Raw genomic sequence first — 19,914 nt, forward strand, 5'->3', positions numbered from 1 at the left:
GCCCCCGCGCCGCGGCTTCAGCGGCGGCTGCCTCAGCTCCTCAGAGCGCCGGCGGCGGCCTCGGCGGAGTCGGTGTCGGCGGCCGGGGCTGAGCTGTGAGTTTCCGATCGAGAACAGCGTTGGGGAAGATGGCGGCGAGCGGTGAGTGGAGAGAAAGGCAGCGGCGAGCAGCAGGCGAGGCCGGAGGCATGGCCTGAGGCGGGGGTCTTGGGGTCGCCAGCAACGCGCGGCGCAGACGACCGGGATCGGGCGGGCGGCGCTGGGCTCCGGGGCCCGTGCAGGGTCGCGAGGAGTTCGCGGCCGCGGCCTCTGCTGCTGGAGCTCCCCCCGGCGAATCTCGGGTCGGAGAAGCTCAGCGTAGCCTCCTCTTCCCGCCGGCGCCGCCCGGCGGGGCGGACGCGGGCGGCTCCTCGGGCAGGAGCTGCGGCTCCGCTGTGAGCGGGCGCGGCGGACACGGAGTCTGCTCTGCGCGCAGGGTGAGCGCGGGGTGTGTGCGTGGTGAGAGCGGGGTCTGTGGTGTGTGCGGGGTGTGTGGAATGGATGTGGAGTCTGGGATGTGCCAGGTATGTGGCGTGGCTCCTGAGTCTGCCAGGTGTGTGTGGTGGATGCAGGGTGAGTGCGGGGTCTGCAGGGTGGATGCAGGGCGGGTAAGATGAGTGCGGTGTGCGAGAGGTGTGTGCTAGTGTGCGCCGGGTGAGCGGAGATGTGAGGTATGAGTGCGAGGTCTGCGGTCTGTGTGGGGCGAGGACCCGTGTGGATGCGGGGTCCTCGTTGTGTCTAGGGTGGGTGCTTTGCGGATGAGGAGTTTGAGGTGTGTAGCGTGGATGCAGGCTCTGCTGTCTGTATGGGATGAGTGTGGGGTCTCCCCTCTGTGCGGCGTGGATACGTGCTCTGCGGTCTGGTATCCGCTATCATCGTGGTCGCTTTCATCTTACGAAATTCCCAGTCTAGGTTCGTTCATTGATTCTGTTTGCAATAGTTTAAATGAACCCGAGCCGCACAGCCTGCAAGAGAAGTGGGAGGCAGTGCTACTTCCTAGGCAGCTTGAGGGTGTCTAGGGTGGAAAAGTTAACCAGAAGAGCAGCCTGGAGAGGCCAGAGCATCTTAGGCCCACGGAACAGGAGCCCAGGACTCCACACTGTATGACCCGGAAGATTGGAGAGTGTCTTGAAGTCGAGAAACTTTTTTCCCCTCCCAAATGCGAAGACTTCCCTTTTTTGCAGTTTCTAAGTAGCGCTTCAAAGCCAACTTGTTTTTGTAATTAAGCTTGTGAGGTTAAAAAAAAAAAAAAAAAAAAAAGACCAGGAAGGAGAGCCAATCCCCTATCTGCTGCAGGGCAAGGTGGACCGAATAAGATGAGAGGTCCCGTATCAGGGTTTCTGTGGCCTGAGATTTAAACGCCTGCTGATCTCTGCAATGCCAAAGCCTTAACATTTGTTTCTGCAGGTTGGTGCTGGAGCCAAGGGTGTATCTTCAGCAAATACTGCTGTGGACTAACATGGCAGTGTAAACCTCTGAGTTTGTGAGAGGTTTGTTCTTCTAAAAAGTTAAATGACAATCAGTTATTCAGGATGGGTTTTTCCACTCAACTGAAAAGGTATGAAAACACAGAAAAAGGAATCTCTTCCACTCGGAACCCTCTCTGAGGTAACGACGGTTAGCATTTCTTGGAGTAAGTTTGGCTTTGGGACTTAAGACTTGAGTATTTTCATTAGAAACAAACCCCAGCTGCTGTATACTGAGAGCAGGAACAAGGAGGGGGGGTAGTGTTTTCTTCTTTTTGTTATTTAAAACTTGTAGGAGCGGGAGAGGTGGCTCAGTGCTTAAGAGCACTGATTGCTGCTCTACCAGAGGACCTGGAATTGACTCCCAGCTTCCTGCAACCATCTTTAGTGCCAGTTCCAGGGAATCGGTCGCCCCCTTCTGGCCTCTGTGGACATCAGGCACCCATCTGGCACTGATTTAAGCTTGATAGTTGTTAGGCCCTTGAATTTAGTGCTTCTGCTGTTTGCTGTGTTAAAACCCTTAAAGAAATAATAGTCTGTGGGATGTAGAACCCTGAGGCTTCCTTGTAAGAGGAAGCCTCTGTTTGTAACAGGTAAAGTGATACCAACCACTGTAGCTCCGGTGTCGCCGGAGGTAGCTTCCGGTTCTGAATTTAAATGAGCAGTAATCTAAACTGCCTGTGATCCCAAATTATGGGGTATTTTATATGTTGATAGAAAGACTTAATTGTCCAATCAGCATAAAAAAAAACAAAACGGGGAATGACAGCTTTCGGCATTTAGAAAGAAGTACATTTTAGAGTTGGGGGACTCTAGGCAAAACGGGAGGCTCTAATTGTAAGCAGTTATGGAGGATGTTTCTATCAGGAAACATCCTTTAAAGAGGTCTTCAAAACACAAACTTCAGCATATAGTCAAGATTGTCTTTTTTTCTTTTAAGATTATTTTTTAAATATGTGAGCATTTTGCCTATATGTATGTGCGTCATGTGCACACTTACTGCTTAAAAGGTCAGATGAGGAACAGTGTCACATCCCTGGAACTGGAGTGAAGGATGCTTTGTGAGTAGGGCATAGTGTAGTATGCCTTTAATCTCAGGATTCTGGAGGCAGAAGCAGCTTTGAAGCCAGCCTGGTCTACAGAATGAATTCCAGGATAGCCAGTGAAAAACAGAAAACCCGTTTCAAAAAATGAAAATAAAGCAAACAAAACGTGTTTGTGAGCCACCTCGAGGGTGTTGGGAATCAAACGGAGGTGCTCTGCACAACCAGCCAGTGTTCTTAACCACTGAACTATATATCCAGTCCCCCAAATCTGCACGGATGGGTGTTTGAATGTTCGTTGGTTGGTGCACCACATCCGTGCCCCTGCCTGCTGTCTGTGGAGGCCAAAAGAGATTCCTTGGAACTGAGTTACTCCTTGGAACTGAGTTACAAGCAGTGAGCTGCCATGTATATGGTGAGATCTGAATCCTGACCCCCTGAACATGTAGCAAGTTCTCTCTCCACCAAGCCATCTCTCCAGCTCCTGTCTTAGGTGTTTTGAAATGGTCTCATTGCTCAGGCTGTTGTAGAATCCGGAGCTTATATTTCTCTGGTCGGTCTTGAACTCATGATCTGGCTGCCTCACCCTTGAGGTGCTGGGATTAGAGGTGTATGACACCTCAGGATAATTTATTACTTTTTGTCAGTCTCTGAATCATTAAGTTAATTAGCTTAGCATCTAGGTTGGCCTTGATTGAGCGCAGCCTCCTGCTTCAGTTTCTCACGTGAGAGAGAATGTAGGCCTGTTCCACTTTGTTTTGCTAGACTGGTTTTAAAAATTACTACAGGGGAGTTGGGATGGCTCAGAGGTTGAGCCCTTGCAGCTTTTTCAGAGAGAGGACCCAGGTTTGGTTCTCAGTACCCTCATGGCGGGTCACAACCTATTAAAACGTGAGCCCTGTGGCATCCAGTGCCCTTATCTGTCTTTCCTAGGCTCCTACACATGCTGCACATACATACAAAGAGAGAACAGTCATATACGTAAAATAAAATAAATAATATCTAAAAATACTTAACAGTTCATTCCAATGATTGAGCAGGAGCAGGAGAGGCGACTTAGTGGTTAGGAGAACTTACTGGTTCTCAGGAGGAGTTTTGTTCTCTTTCCAGCACCCACAAGGCAGCTCACCGCCTGTAACTTCAGTTCTGGGGATCATGCTGTCTTCTGGCCTCCACAGTCTCGTCCATGCTTGTACATTAGGGAATGATCTTAGAAGAGAACACTAGCCTGATAGGACAGCTAGGCTATCAGGGATCATAGTAAATTATCTCTGACTTTAACAAAACATGTTCCTTTTCTGTAATTTTATGTGTATAGGTGTTTGCCTGCATATACGTCCGTGCACCGTATGTGTGCTTGGTGCCTGAGGAGGCTTCTAGACCCCTGGGACTGGAGTTATAGACAGTTGTGAGCTGCCATGTGGTTGCTTAGATTCCTGAATCCTCTGCGAGAGCAGCCGGTGCTCTTAACCTCTGAGCTATTTCCCCAGCCCCATGTCTACATTTTGTTTTTGAGAGCCGTACTACTGATTCACACCCCTAGTTAAATTTATTATTATGCTTCAAAAGTGATTTTAGGTTGTATTTTCCCCTGGTATAAAAATTTCTGTAGGGCACCTCCACCCTCTTAGTAAATATGAACTCATTTATTAAGGAGGGAGTGCACTGTGAGGCCCGGGATCCTCTTTCTGGGAGATGTGTGAAGAAAATGCTTACATCTTGTTTTCTCCTTGGGTGCAGGGATGGAACACACTGGCCAGGCCTCACACATGCAAGTGTTCTGCGACTGAAGTGTGTCTCCAGGCCATCAAGACCTTCTTTGTCTTTTCCCCCTTTATAATGTAGACCAGAGTAGCTCCCAACTCAGTCCTGCAGTTGGCCTTTTCATTATTTTATGTTTGTGGCCTAGCACTAATGCCTTTTTTTAAAATGACTTGTTTTCATTTTTTGTTTATTTTATTCACTTTATGTCTGAGTGCTCTGCTTCATGTATATTTGCATGTCAGAAGAGGGCGTCAGCTCCCTTTATAGATGGTCTTGAACAACCACATGTGGGTGCTGGGACTGAACTCAGGACTCCTGGAAGAGCAGCTAGTGCTCTTAACTGCTGAGCCATCTCCAGCCCTACTAATGCATTCTTGACTCATGTTTTTTATTTTCATTTTTTTTTTTTCTGAGATTGGCTCTTACCTTATAGTCCTGGCTGTCCTGTAACTCACTGTAGACCAGGCTGGCATGAACCGAAAGTGCCTCTCTTGTATCTGCCTCCCACGAAATGGAGTGAAATGACAACTTAATTATTTTTGAATTACTTTATTACTTTATGTGTATGGATCTTTTTGTTTCTATGTGTGTATATGTACCATAGTGTCTGTTGAGGTCAGAAGAAGGTGCTTGATCCCATGGAACTGGAGTTACAGATGATTGTGAACTACAAAGTGGGAGCTGGGAAATGAACTTAGGAATTTTGCAAGAGAGAGCAACAAATGCTCTTCTAACCACTGAGCCAACTCTCCAGTCCCAACAACTTTTTTTTTAATGTGTGTGGTGTGGGATGGGGTGGGGTGGGGAGAGAGAGAGAGAGAGAGAGAGAGAGAGAGAGAGAGAGAGGGAGGGGAGAGAGAGAGAGAGAATGTGTGTGTGTGTGTGTGTGTGTGTGTGTGTGTGTGTGTACGTGTACGTGTACGTGTGCGCGCGCCTGCCTGCCTGCCTGCCTGCCTGCCTGCCTGCCTGCCTGCCTGCCTGCCTGCCTGCCTGCCTGCGGGGTCATGTGCCAGGAAGCCCATTTTGACTCATTGAAATAGTAGTTTCTTACCATGTCAGCATGTCAGGGATATTCTTTCTAATTTACAGAATCCAGTCTTGCCCTAGAGTCCTGGCTCAGTGGCTAAAGATGTTTGGACAACCTACCAACCCGAGTTAGGTCCCTGCATGTCATTAATGGAGTACACCCTTGAAAGTCTGCACCTGCACACACATCCAGCATATCACTGTCTGGTCTTTTGTGCCACAGTGGTATGATTGTACAGTAGTTCTCTTAAGTTGAGACTACTGTTGGAGAACAATTTCAGTGTCTTTGAGTTTGGGTAATAGGGTATGAAGCAAGGAAACCCAAATGCCGCTGTCCTGTCTCTAATTGGTTGTTGATGTAAATGGCTTTAGGGTTTCTCCTTGCATTTTAAAACTCTATAATTTTAATTGTCTGCCAGAGGATATACTTTTGAAACTTTTAATTTGTTTCAAGTTTAGAATGACTATTGCCTCCAGTGGCAGTTTGTCTACATAGCAAATTGGCCACATTTAATACCTTCCTTACTCAGCTGAAGCTTCCTGGGATTGGAAAAACAAGAGTTGTTCTTGTTGCCTGTCGTCCATTGAGCAAGGGATCTCTGTACCAGCTGGGTCTGAGCCACGATATATACACAGTAGCATGGTGTAGCCTCTTTGCTGTACTGACCGGCTAGAGCTCTGGGAGCCACACATTAGCACTGGAGCCCATGTTCGCTTTCTCTCATGGTAACTGAAAGGATGTGACTGTTTTGGTTGCAGGGAGTTGTGAGGTGGGGTGCTGCAGCAAAAAGACTGTGACTCTCATGTTGAGTGCATTCTAGGAGGGGAAATGGGCAGTGTGGAGGAGGGCCTCTGTGGACCTGGGGGATTCTTAGGTAATGCTAGGTAAATATGTACCCATTGTCCTGACGGGGTCTCTGGGGATTCTAACCTGTTTCAATCCCCCAACAAATGGTGGAATTGACTTGTTTTAATCACCTTTCCTTGCCTATCTCTGTTGGGAAGTTAAGGGACAGGAAAGTGGCCAGAAGATGCTCGGCAGTAGTGAGTGAGGCTAGCTCACGGCACACTAGATAATCTTCTTAGTCTGCAAATGGAGTTGCCATTGGTCAGCGTTCATTTAGCTTGGTAGGAATTGCTGTCTAGGTCAGTTTACCATGGGCAGTAATAAAGGCGTAGTTCACTAACCAGACCGTAGTCATGTGGGCTACAGGCAGGACTCTCACCTGACTGACAAAATGTATCTTGAAAAAAAATGTTCTCACAGCAAATGAACAGGTATCTGACCTGACCCAATTTGTTATCTGTGTTCTGCTTTTCTTCTCTGCTAATATTTGTGTTGATGGATTCAAGAAGAGGTATGACTTTTTGGTTGATGATTCTATACTGCTGTTCTGTTGAGAGGTCTGATTTCCTTAGTTAGTGAGGGATAAATCGTTAACTCTAATACTGAATTCTCGGTTACCCATAGAATGGTGGGAAGGGAATCCTGGCCCAGGCTGAACAGGTGAGTCTGAGTGCGTGTATGGATGATGACGGCAAGGGCTCCAGCGTCTTCCTTGGCCTCAGGTGGGCGGACCTGATGCTGGGTTGAGTGTTAATTGTGTAGGTTGAATCCCACTGCACTACACTTCAGGGGACGAGTTACTTTATCTTGTATTAGAGTAAGGAATCACTAGATGGTGTTGGTCCCTTTGTTTTCTGTCAGTATAAGGTACCTTGGGAAGTTGTGTTTATTTTACCAGTTTGACAAGTTGTCACTTACGGGTCTTCCATTTTTAATGCTTTTGGATAAAGGGCAAACAAAACAAAACAAAACAACAACAAAACCCCTATGGTCTGCTGGGGAGATAATTAACCACCTCTGTTCGAGTCTCTTCATTGGGATAGCTCAGCAATCTGGTAAGAATTTACTGAGTGTTCTGCATTCAAAATGTGATCAGAGGAAATGAGAGTCCAGGTTGTCAGGCGATTGCTGGTAATCTGGTCTGTTCTCGGAAACTTAAGATGCTGTCTTTCATTCTGGTGTAAAATGTCTAAAGAAGGGGCGTCTTGGCCTTTTCATAGTTTGAGACACACGGGGTAGTTTCCCCTTTTTAAACTTGATGGTGATATTTCAGTGTTTAATGTTGCAATTTTGATGTAAGTTTGTTTTCTCCCCAGAACTGGTTTGATATGTCCATGAGAAAAAGCCTGTCCTGTGCTTAGTCAGGAGTATGCTTTTTCTCCTGTTATGTACATTTGACTGGCTTTTTACCAAGCCGTTTGTAGCTAGCCCATCATACCCAAGGCCGGCGACTTTCCATTTGCTTAGAATTTTCGTTGGTGCACCAAGACATTTTTGAGGCCATTCTTTTCAGGAGATGGTCCATGAAGAAGGGAAATCTGAAAGGGGGAATTTCAAAGCAACCCAGGCAGCGTTTGAAAGTCCTCTGGTTTTGAGAATAATGACTGGCGGGCAGGCAGGAAGCCTGCAGCTGTGTTGTGGTATTGTTCCTCCTCTCTGGCATCTGAGAGCTTCAATACAATCGAGGAGAAAGCCTGGAGAGGGAGAGAAAGGCATCGGTGGGAAAGGGGAGCTTTCAGGGTGAGCACTGTTTAACTGAAACCCAAGACTAAATTATTTCACTTAAGAACAATTGTTTCTCATAATCTGTTCCAAACTGACATTTTTATAATGGAAGTTAACTGCTATTGGAAGAGCAGCAGGATCCCTTCCTCAGTTTCAAAACAACTGAAAAAGATACATGTAAGAAAGCCCCAAGTGTTTTTCCCCCTTCTGCGGTCTGAGCAGTATCCTTTGAGGCATCTAGCGGTGAGGAGTTCAGTACTTTGTATGCTTCTGGCTGTTTCTCTCCGGGGCAGTTGTTGCTTTCAAGACTACTGTGTACCTGAGCCGTCCCCATGACACTGCATAGGGACACCCTGCCAAGCTTCCTGTTTTTATTTTTTATATTTCGGACAGGGTCTTGTAAGGTCTGGTACTTGCTATGTAGAGTAGGTGGATTTCCATCTTGTGATCCTCCTGCCTCTGCCTCCCAAATTCGGGGATTACATGTGCACACCAACTCCTCACTTCAGCTCTTCTGTCAGATGGGATGATGTAAATGTAGCCACAGTACTCAGTGCTGACTCACTCTGAAGATGTCCCCTGGAACCTGTGGACGTCCGAGGTGTGCACTGTCCAGTGTGGGAGACAGGGATGTGGGAGGATCTTTTGTACCTAGAGCTGGAGTTTATTGCTGTGTAGCAGAGAACCCCAGCGCTGGGTTTATGAGCTACTGCTTTTTTTCCTCTTTTATTTGACTAGTTGTAGGGCTTTGTTTTTGTTTTTGTTTTTCTGACAGGGTCTTTGTAGCCCTGGAACTCCAGACCAGGCTGGCCTTGATCTGCTTGCCTGACCAATACATCCTGCTGGTAGTTGTGTTTCAGTGACACAGCCCTCTCTCTTCCCAGCCCACATCTCCCCTGCTGTTGGAACCTGTTCGACAGCAACTGGGAAAGTCAAATTCCACCAGAGGACAACTCCCCACATCTTGCCTACCTTGGAGGGTCAGTGGTGTTCTTTCCCAGGACAGACAGACAGACACAGTATTACCACATTTTACAAATTCATCACATTAGGAATTACTAAGATGGAGCTCAGGGTCTGGTCTGGCCTTAGGGACTTTGCCATAGTAGATGAGGCCGTGTAAAGGTGGAAAGTAGTTTCCCAGGTCTGCTATGGAGGTTCATGCCTGTAAGCCCTGCATTTGACGGGCTCAGGCAGGAGGATCATCAAAATATGAAACGTGTAGGTTGTGGATTAAAATCCTGCTTTGACAAACAAAACAAACCCAATCCTAACAAGTAGGAAGGAAAGCTGAGCTGAGGGCCCCTGACCTCCGAAGCCGAGGGCGGAGAGCGGAGAGACGGCGCTGCTCTCTACAGTGCCTGTGCTTGATTTTCAGCTTTGACTCCTGTGACTGACAGCTCCTGCAAGTCCAGCTCCAGGGCATCTTTGCTGGGTCCTTGTACTCTTCTGTTCCTCTTTATGAGTTCATATACATGAACACACACGTACGCACACACACGCACACACAGAGAGAGAGAGAGAGAGAGAGAGAGAGAGAGAGAGAGAGAGACAGACAGACAGACAGACAGACACAGGCAGGCGCGCACACACAAGCTTCCACATGCCTGCAGTGGAAATTGTCATGTAGATCAAACTGGCCTTGAACTCAAAATCCTCGTGCCTCAGGCTCCTGAGAGCTGGTGTATTACCATGCCAAACTCTCAGTCTAGTTAGTGTCTTGAAATTAGAAAGGCTAAATCTTCCACATTTATTCTTTCAAAGTGTCTTTTTTTAAAAGGTTCTTTTGCATTTCATATAATTTTTAAAATGGAGTTGGGGATGTAGTTATAAAGCGCCCAGCATTCCCAAGGCACAGAGTTCAGTTCCCAGAACTAAACAGATTATAGTGGCACTTTAATCCCAGTGTTTGGGAGGTAGAGGCAAGAAGATCAGAAATTCCAGGTCTTCCTTGGCTACATAGTGACTTTTAGGGTAGTCTGGGTTACTTGATCCCCTATTTAATAGGCAATGGTATGTGAGATATTATACCTTCCCTCCCATGAACTTTGTGTGCGTGTGTGTGTCCTGGTTGGTTGGCTAGGAATTCATTTGTGTAGGCCAGGCTCGTCCTGAACCTTTTTTTTTTTTTTTTCTTTTTTTTCCTGGGGTGAGGGGGGTGGGGCTTGAGACAGGTTTTCTCTATGTAGCCCTTGCTATACAGACCAGGCTGGCCTTGAACTTGTACTCAGACCCCCCCTGCCTCTGCCTCCTGAGTGCTGGAATTAAAGACTTCTATTGCCATTGCCTATTTACTTTTAAAAACATGATTATAATCAGCTGTACCACCATGCACCACCATGCACCACCATGCACTACCATGCCCAACTGGTCTTGAACTTTTGGGGATTCTCTTCCCACAAACCAGCTCTACCATACCCAGCAAGTTCTTCTCCCCTCTGCCTCTCTCCCTCTCCCTTTTTGGTGTTCAATTCGTAGTGAGCTGCCTTCCGCTGTCTCCTGAGTGCTGGAATTAAAGACTTCTGTCATTACTTGTTGAGTTCTTTATTTTTACATTTGGGAGGTGAAGTCTTGACAGGAGTGGGTCACTACAGGCAGCTTCTCTCTCTTTCACTTTCTAAAGATTTATTTATTTATGTGAGTACACTGTACTGTCACTGTCTTCAGACGCACCAGAAGAGGGCATCAGATCCCATTACAGATGATTGTGAGGCACCATGTGGTTGCTGGGAATTGAACTCAGGACCTCTGGAAGAGCACTCAGTGCTCTTAACCGCTGAGCCATCTCTCCAGCCCCTGTGTTCTTTATTTTTAAAAATGTGATTATAAGCACCTGTTAGGTGGTGATGAAAAGTTGTAATCTGAGCTCCTAGGTGGAGGATCAGGAGTTCAAGGTTATCCTGTATAGCAAGTTTGAGGCTAACCCAGGCTATGTGATACCTTCTGTCTCAAAACAACACCCTCCCTGCCAAAAAAAACTAAAACAGACAATAAAAAAGTGATTGAAATAGTTTGTTCGTTCTGTCTGTCTGTCTGTCTGTCTGTCTATCTATCTATCTATCTACCTATATCTATCTATCTTACGTCTATTTATCAATGCTAATATAAAAGAACCCCAGAGCTCTGTATCGCCTAGGCTGGCCTGCCTGGAAGTGGTGTGCTCCTGTCTTAACCTCTTGACTGCTGTATTACAGGCATGAGCCACCATACCTGGCTTATTTAATAAAACTCCAGTTTTGCTTATGTGTGTGTGTGTGTGTGTGTGTGTGTGTCTGTCTGTCTGTCTGTCTGTCTGTCTGTAAGTCTGTACTTACCCAACACTTTATGATCATCCCATTAGGCTCACTTTTCTTATTTGCTTTTATGTAGTTTGTAGGATTGAATACTGTATTGTCATTTCTTTTCAACTCCACCAATCTGAGCAACAGTGAGATTGGACCTTGCTGGTTTTTTTTTTTTTTTTTGAGATGGGGTTGAAGTAAAAACGTAAGGGTTCTTTATGAATTCAGTTATGGGGCAAAACGCATAAAGGGGTGTTTTCCTGAAGTGGACACAGGTGAAAAAAAAAACTAAGGCAGACTCTTGAAGGACTGTTTAGCTAAAACAGACACAGGAAAAAAGATGTTCTGCTAAAGCAGGCACACGAAAGGACACGTGATGAAGGATTCTTTGCTAACAACGCACATATATCGGTCCACCTTACACTGTGCGCAGTTGAGGTGCATTTGTCGAGACTCCATAGAGAGAAACCAAAAATCTGGTGGTGTGCTGCGGTTTCTCGCTGCTTCCTCGGACTCAGGCTGATTGGCAGAGTGATGTCAGCTGAGGCGGATGCAGGTGGAGGGCACATGATGTTTAGAGGCTCTAAATAAGACTCAGGGACAAGGACACTGGCTGAGCTGGTAGAGCTAGCTATGCAATGCTGTAGGTCTCGCATCTTTGCTAATCTCTTTTTTTGCTTCTGAAGGAGAGAACTTCTGGCGTTCCTCCTGGTCCGTCCTGCTGACTTCAGCCGAGGCTAAGCCCTCGCTGTCTCTGCTAGGGTAGTGCCATCACTGCTGATTTGTGTTTGCTATCCCGACTCTACCGAACTGGACTGCTGCTGTGTCCATGAAGTGGATGGAGCTGCTGCTGCTAACATGTGAACTGAACTGCCAATTTCCAGACAACACAGACAGGAGTTACTCCAAAGAACCTTTCCAAACAAGTCCGCTTCCGGTATCTTTCTTTTCCACTACCTCTGGTGGGTGATAGGCTAAAGGAGAGGTTATACCATCATTAAAATTGATTTTCTTTCTTTTTTTTTTTTTAAATTAAAGTTACACAGGATTTTTTTTTTTTCTGCGTAACAGCCCTGGCTTCCTGGCCTCACTCTGTAGACCAGGCTGGCCTCAAACTCACAGAGATCCACCTGCCTCTGCTGGGATTAAAGGCGTGTGCCACCATGCCTGGCTGTTACTGTGCATCTTAAACTGGGCTAGAACTTTGCTGTGTGACTAGACTGACTGCTTTGGAGTTCCAGATCCTCCTGCTTCGCTCTCAGCGCTTGGATTACGGGTGTGCTACCTGGGTGGATTTGCTGTCTCAGTCCAGCCATGCCCCTTCATAATACCTTTGTACTGGGATTGCTGCTGGTGGTCGAACACAGGATGCCAACAGGCAAGAGCCGTGCCTCCAAGCGGCACCCTCAGCCCAGGTTGTGCCAGCCTACCTGGTTTAGACTGGCACCGTGAGTGAGAGAGCCGTACCTTTCCACAGACCAGTTCTGTCGATTGCCAAGTACTGCGTGTATATAGCCTTACCCAGTCACCATTCAGACGCCAGTGTATTGGACCCACCTGTTGGCTGTTACGTATAATGCTACCGTAGACATTTGAGGATGAGTTTTGGAAGGTAGAATTGTTGATCTTATGGCAAATGTATGGTCAGCTATTAAGAAACCATGAGACTGTTCCACTCTTACATCCTCACCAGTACCTGATATTAACACTTGTTAAGCTGTAGCCATTCTGGTGGATGTGTAGTGGAAATCTCATTCTGTTTTAATTTAAAATTCCTTTTACCTTCAGTGAATTCTCTTTGTTTTCTTCCTTCATGAGCGCGCGCGCGCGCGCGCACACACACACACACACACACACACACACACACACACACACACACACACACACACAGCATGTGTGAATGTTTGTATGTTTGTGCATATGTGTGGAGGCCGAGTTTAACTTTGGGTATTTTTTCTTGGGAGTCGTCCATGTAGTTTATTTATTGAATCAACTTCGATATGTATGAGTGCATGCAGTATTGGCAGAAGCTAGAAAAGGCCAGGGCACGTTCCCTGGAATTGGAGTTTCAGATGGTTGTGAGCTACTGCGGGTGCTGGGAAACAGACCCAGATTGTCTGCAAGAGCAACAGTGGTCTCAACCCCAGAGCCCCCCTCGAGCCCCTCTGTGCCGTATTATTGCCAAGTAGCTTTCAATCCTGTTGATTCGTTCTCAGGTAAACAGAACCTGCAGTTTCAGGCTTCCTGATCATCTTCCAGGATCCACAAAATTAACAGCAGAAGATCTGAGAAATCAGAGTCAGTGCTTCAGTTCACAGCTTGAAGTGTCCTGTGTCTTCCCATCCCACCCTGGTGATAGATCAGAATTGAGCAGAGAGCAGTCCAGGGCCTGACCCAAAGGGCTTAGACCAATTAGACAGACTCTGGGGCTGGCTAAAGGTTACATGGCAATAAAAAATTAACTGTCCAGACATTGGGGTTTAGAAGTGCTTTGTGAAGTGCTGCAGAGATGGCTCAAAGGTTAAGAATACTTGCTTCTCTTGTGGGGATGAGTTTGGCTCCTGGTGTCCATGTTGCCTTTGACTCCATCCAGCTCTGGGAATCTAACATCCTCTTTTGGCCTCTTCAGATAATCACATGACTGTTCATACTTAACACAGATACACAGATAAATAATAAACTTATGGGTTGAGGGATGGCTCAGCAGTTAAAAATACCTGGTTTTATTTATTTATTTATTTATTTATTTATTTATTTATTTGAGACAGGGTGTCCCCTGTGTAGCCTGGCTGTCTTGAACTCCCTCTGTGGACCAGGCTGGCCTCAAACTCAGATGTGCCTGCCTCTGCCTCCCAAGTGCAGCACCATGCCTGGCTCTTATTCTTGTAGAGAGCCTGATTCCCATTTCCAGTACCCACATCCATAACTCCAGTTTTAAGAGATCCATTGTCCTCTAATGTCTGCAGGTATCAGGCATGCACATAGTACATAGTCATACATGTGAGTGAAACACATGCACATAGTACACAGTCATACATGCAAGTAGAACATACATACAGGACAGATATTTAAAAGAAAAAAACAAAAACATTAAAAAAAGAATGTTCTCAGCTGGGTAGTGGTGGTATATCCCCTTAATCCCAGCACTCAGGAGACAGAGGCTAGCCTGATCTACAGAGGGAATTCCAGGACAGCCAGGGCTACACAAACTCTGTTTCAGGAAAAAAATGTTTTGCAAAACTTGAGGACCTTACCCAAGATTCATGGTACCTGCACCATTCCCATGTGAAGATGTATGCTATAAGGGCACTTGACAGTTGACCTAGAGCTGTACTTAGAAAACTGTTCCCACTCTTCCAAAGTTTCACAAGTGAGTAGCTGGGTGTTTTGATGTAGCTTTTGAGTCAGTGGTGGGGTACCTTTTAACTGATAGTCAGGGGTATGTATGATACGTTCAAGTTCTGGGCTATGTGTGGATGGTTGGAAAGTTAAACAAGCAGGGCTGGCTCAGTGATTGGGAGCACTGGTTGTTTTTCCAGAGGACCTAGGTTCAATGCTCACCACCCACATGGCAGCTCCCAACTGTCCGTAACTCTAGTTCTAGGGGATCTGACATCCCCACACAGACACGCATGCAGGCAAAAGTACCAGTTTTCATTAAAAATAAGTCATTAAAAATATAAGATATAAAGCTATATAAGCATAATAGATTGCCCTTTTGTGGGGGTCGTGTACATCTTCTTATGTAGTTAGGCTAGCCTTGAACTTGCCATGATCCATCTGCCTCAGCATTCTTTTTTTTTTTTTTTTTTTGGTTCTTTTTTTCGGAGCTGGGGACCGAACCCAGGGCCTTGCGCTTCCTAGGTAAGCGCTCTACCACTGAGCTAAATCCCCAGCCCCTCTTTTTTTTTTTTTTTTGGTTCTTTTTTTCGGAGCTGGGGACCGAACCCAGGGCCTTGTGCTTCCTAGGCAAGCGCTCTACCACTGAGCTAAATCCCCAACCCCTTGCCTCAGCATTCTGAGTGCTATGATTACAAGCATACCACATAGCCAAAGGTTGTTTGCTTGTTTTTTTTGAGACAGGGTCTCATTTGCAGCTGTGTTTGTCATGCTCTGTAGACCAAGCTGGCCTCAAAGAGATCCACATAACTCTGCCTCCCGAGTACTGGGATTAAAGATGTGCACCATCATGCCCTGTCTTAGATAACAATGTTCAAGGTTTATCTGTACGTGTGTGCATGTATACATGCATGTGGAGGTCAAAGGCCACCTTGCTTCAAGCAAGGTTCTTTGTTCTTTCCCACTGTACAGTCCTGACTAGCTGTTTGTAGCTTCCGGGACGGTCTTGTCTTTGTCTCCCATCTTCCCGCAGGAGTGCAGGGTTACACTCAGCTGTGCACTTGGCTTCTCAGTAGCCTCTGAGGATTTACGCTCTCTGTCCTCATACCTCATTGCAGATGCCTTTGCCTACTTAACCATCTCCCAGCCCATGGCGATCTTAAGCAGAAGTTATTTCTTTTCTTTTTTTTTTTTTTTTTTTTTTTCAGAGCTGGGGACCGAACCCAGGGCCTTGCGCTTGCTAGCCAAGTGCCCTACCGCTGAGCTAAATCCCCAACCCCCAGAAGTTATTTCTTATTGCATTTGACTGTTAAAAGTCAGTTTTGGTCTGGCACTTAATCTTTTTATCCCTTTAATAAATGAATCAATAAGTCTTTGTCTGGCTCAGGATGTAGCCCAGTTACAGTGCGTGCGTAAGTAGGGGGAAGCCCTGGGATTGATTCTCAGCACTGTATAAACAGGGCTTGGTGCTACACGATTTAATTCCAGCATTCTGAGAGGGAGGAATCAGGAGGGTCAGAAGAAGTTCAAAGTCATCCTCAGTACTTAGAGTATTTGAGACCAGCCTGGGCTACATTGTATGAAAAGGGCGAAAATAATCTTGTCTGTTTTCTCACTTAATATGAATTGAATTGCAGAGCATCACACACGTTCTGGTGTGATCTCATGAAAAGGTGCTGGGAGCTGGTCTAACACACTGGCTCTTAGTATCCCGCCCAGGAGTGAGGCTCTGGGCCGCCTCTACCACTGCAGAGTGGAAGCACCATGTTTTGCTTGAGAATTTTTACATTCCCTTAAAATCAAGAAAACAAACAAATAAAACAGAACCACTACCAATTTATTTTTTGGGAGAGAGTCGCATGTCCTGTAGGCTGGCCTTAAATTTGGAGACTACTTCCTCCTCCCAAGTTCTGGCATAACCACCACGCCTGGCTTTGCTAGGGCTCAAACCCAAGGCATCATGCCTGCTTTGCACTCTGCCAAGTAAGCTGTGCTTCCCGGCCGCCATGCTTTCCTCCTCATGCTGGAAACATTCAGTTCTAGTAACCACGCACACACCAGGCAGTTGCTCTACCACCGAGGTGTATGCTAGCCCTAAAAATATGGGCTGTACAGATGTGTAGAATGTATTTCTACAAAGAGATGTGTACTCTTATGCACCCTTCACACCCTTCTCTGATGAGATCTTGCTGTCCATGCTGGTCTTGGTATTGTCACCTACGTGGGCCTCTAGAGCATCTCTGGTTAAGGGCACCACCATGCTGGTCTTGTCTTATGGTTTCTACTTTACTGTCTACTGCTTAGGTCAGCTTTTGAGTGCTTGAAGCATATGCTAATGAGAAAGCATGTCTGTAGCGTTGTAGTATTCTATTAAGTTATTGTACCCTTAAGCGTCTGCCTGCCTCACTGGATGTCTCTCTTCTCTCAGAGGTGATGGGGACCCCAGGTTATTTACTATTCCCTTCATTTAAAAAACAGTTATTTATCTGAATTATCTTGACATACTGGAATTTTGGAACATTTTTTTCAGTTTGCATCTAAGAAGGATACTTTAAAAAAAAAACAGTGGAAATTTCCAGTTTTAAAAAAATTCGACTGCTCTAATAACTGCTTTGCAGGAAGAAATATGAAAAGGAACCGCAGACATTCTGGATGTCAGCCTGTGAAATTTTCCACTATTTCCCATAATAACATGCAGGCACGCTTATATTCCTGATTCAGTGCGACTGTGACTGCAGTTGCCTGACTGGAATTTGAAGCTCCTCCTGTCAGTGCGAAATGGCCTCTGCCAGTTGTATGAGCAGCGCATAAGCCGCACATCCTAGAAACTGTGTTGTGCTCTAGGGTTGCCTGGGGAGACACTGTTGTAAATGCTGAGCTTGGAAATTATTTATACATCTCATGATTCTAAATGATTTTGATTATAGTGGATTTATAATGCATATGATACAACATTTTTTATAGTTTTGTGTAAATTTATAGACTCCTATTTTGGATAAAATGCTTTGAGAAGTATAAAAGATTTAGATAGATCCAGATTTTATGAGGAACTATTCAAGGTATTAACTTATTCAGGTCTCTGTTAGTGCCATAGAAGATCAGCAGGCTTCCTACTGAAATTAACCATTCTTTAGACTCAGAGGTAAGCAGATCATCCCAATTGCCCAGGCTGTTTGGTTCTGCAAGTTGGCTGAGGTAGGTGTGGAAGAGCAGATCATAAGATACACTGTAACCTAAGCCTGTCCTGCTTCATCTCTTAGAAGGTAGAGTGGCATTGAGGAATGGCTAGTCAGGCTTTATGAATTCAACTTAATTATTTATTTTTGAGAGATGGTGTTACTCTACTGCTATCTTGGCCTGAAGCCCAAGGCTCAGGGGATTCAGCTACCCCACTTTGGTAAATTTATAGAATCTTGACTCCTGGAATTCACTCTATAGACCAGGCTGGCCTCAAACTCAGAGATCTACCTGCCTCTGCCTCCCAAGTGCTGGGATTAAAAGCAAGGGAAGCTGAGGCAGGAGGAGTAACATTGTTTTGAGGCCAGCCTTGTTTATACAGTACGTTCCAGGACAGCTAGGGTTACATAGTAAAGACCTAGTCTTGAGAACACAGAATACAAAGAGAAAAACAAACAAACAGAATACCCCAAAACAACAATTAAGAAAACCAACTCTCACCCTGCAAACTAAACTTGCATTCTCCAGTGAAGAGTTGAGGGTTTGAGTGATGACAGATGTGCTTCCCACTCTCGAGCTGCTTCCAGTTTAGAAATAAAGCCATTTTAATGTGCAAGTAACTTTTTCAGGCCCGGAATAACTGCTGGAACAGGGACCTCTACCCTCCTGCCATTGGGTTCTCCCTGTTCAGTCTCATCCTTTTCTCGGCTTCTGTGTGTCTTCTGACCTCTCCATGACTTCCCTTTCCAGCCCTCTCTACATTTTCAACCATTTATCCCTTTCTTCTCAGCCTAATTCCCTCCTGGCCTGCAGCCTCCCCTCCCCTGTCAGTCAGCCTCCCCGGCCTTGGCTGCTCACTGTCAACTGTGCCTTTACCTTTGCTGAAATAGCCTGCCTTCAAACTGGTCCTCGCCACCTCCACAATCCCTTCCACTCAAGCATGCTCTGTCGGTCGGTCGGTCGGTCAGTCGGTCGGTCGGTTTGTCTTTGTCTTTGTGATCAATTCCAGGGCTTCGTGCATACTAGGTAAGTGTTCTGGTATTACTAGGCTTTATCCCTAACACTGGTGTTTATATTTTAGCTCAGTTATGTTAAGTTTCACTGAGAAAGTAATACATGAACAAAGAGTTAAGAACGGAAGCCTAAGAGGAAGGATTGAGAAGGGGAGCATTTTTGGTGCCCAGGTGAGTGCTAGGGTTTGAGCCACAGGCCTTGCCCAGCATGTCAGCCCCGAGTTAGGTCTTCAACATCTGCATTTTCAACACTTTCTGTTATATAGTTCAGGCTGGCCTCAAACCTATTACCCTCTGCCTCCCACGATCTGCTCTCTGGCCAGCTCCACCACACCTAGCAAGACTTCTGCTTTCATTTTTGAACAAAATGGGGAACTGTGCAGATTTAAAATCATGTGTTTGGTTATTTTATAAAAAGACCTTTGATTTTTTTATTTCCCCCTTAACAGCATCTTTTTTAAAATTACAAATCGATTCCTTCTTGTTCCTGTGGGAAACAGGAAACCAAAGGAAGAGAATAAGGATTACTGACAAACTTCCTGTACAATTAATGTTTTTCCGGGGACTGGAGAGAGGTTGTTCATTGTTGGCTCTGGGCACTCACTATAAAAAAGTGGTAAAGTGGCGTACACCATTAACCCTAGCATGCAGGCTGTGGTTTTTGCCAGAGGACCCAGGTTTGGTTTCCATCACCCACATCAGGTGGTTCACAGCTGCCTGTAACTCAGGTCTAAGGGATCGGTCACCCTCTTCCGTCCTCTGTGGGCACTGCATATACATAGTGCGTAAGAAACTCATGCAGGCACTCTCACACACATAAAAATAAAAACACAGAACAAAGCTTTTAATTTTGTATGTGTGTTTGCCTGTCATAGTGTGAGTGTGGCGTGCATGTGTCAGTGTGTGTGAGTGTGTGCTAGTGTGTGTGAGTAGGTTAGAAGATAACCTGTGGTAATCTGTTTTGTGTAAAAATCTAGGGGTTTTATTTAACTCGAGAGCCAGGCTTGTTGACAAGCACTTTGCTCACTGGCCATCTTTCTGGGCCAACTGCTTTTTATTTCAAGCAAAACTTATGAGTTCCTTGAAGTCTGTGGTAGCACGGAGGCTGGTTTTTAAATAGTGGATGTTGATTTTCTTTTAATCTGGTAATGTAAAGCATCTTTCCATTTGATTTGATTGAGTTTGATTGAGTTT

General features: G+C 45.8%; 1 protein-coding gene across 34 annotated transcripts in view; it reads left to right on the plus strand.

Moving 5' to 3' along the window:
- The first annotated feature begins 18 nt into the window (after positions 1–18).
- The window catches only part of Ncoa3 (nuclear receptor coactivator 3), an 83,248-nt gene continuing 63,352 nt past the window's right edge, over positions 19–19,914 (plus strand). For 29 of the 34 annotated variants that reach the window (XR_015683448.1, XR_015683447.1, XR_015683449.1 and 26 more), the window contains exon 1: positions 43–141. The gene's annotated coding sequence lies outside the window, so the exon portion shown is untranslated. 34 annotated transcript variants of the gene reach the window in all.

The sequence above is a fragment of the Rattus norvegicus genome, chromosome 3 (genome assembly GCF_021556685.1).
Source record: "Rattus norvegicus strain SHRSP/BbbUtx chromosome 3, alternate assembly SHRSP_T2T, whole genome shotgun sequence".
Taxonomy (NCBI): Eukaryota; Metazoa; Chordata; class Mammalia; order Rodentia; family Muridae; genus Rattus; species Rattus norvegicus.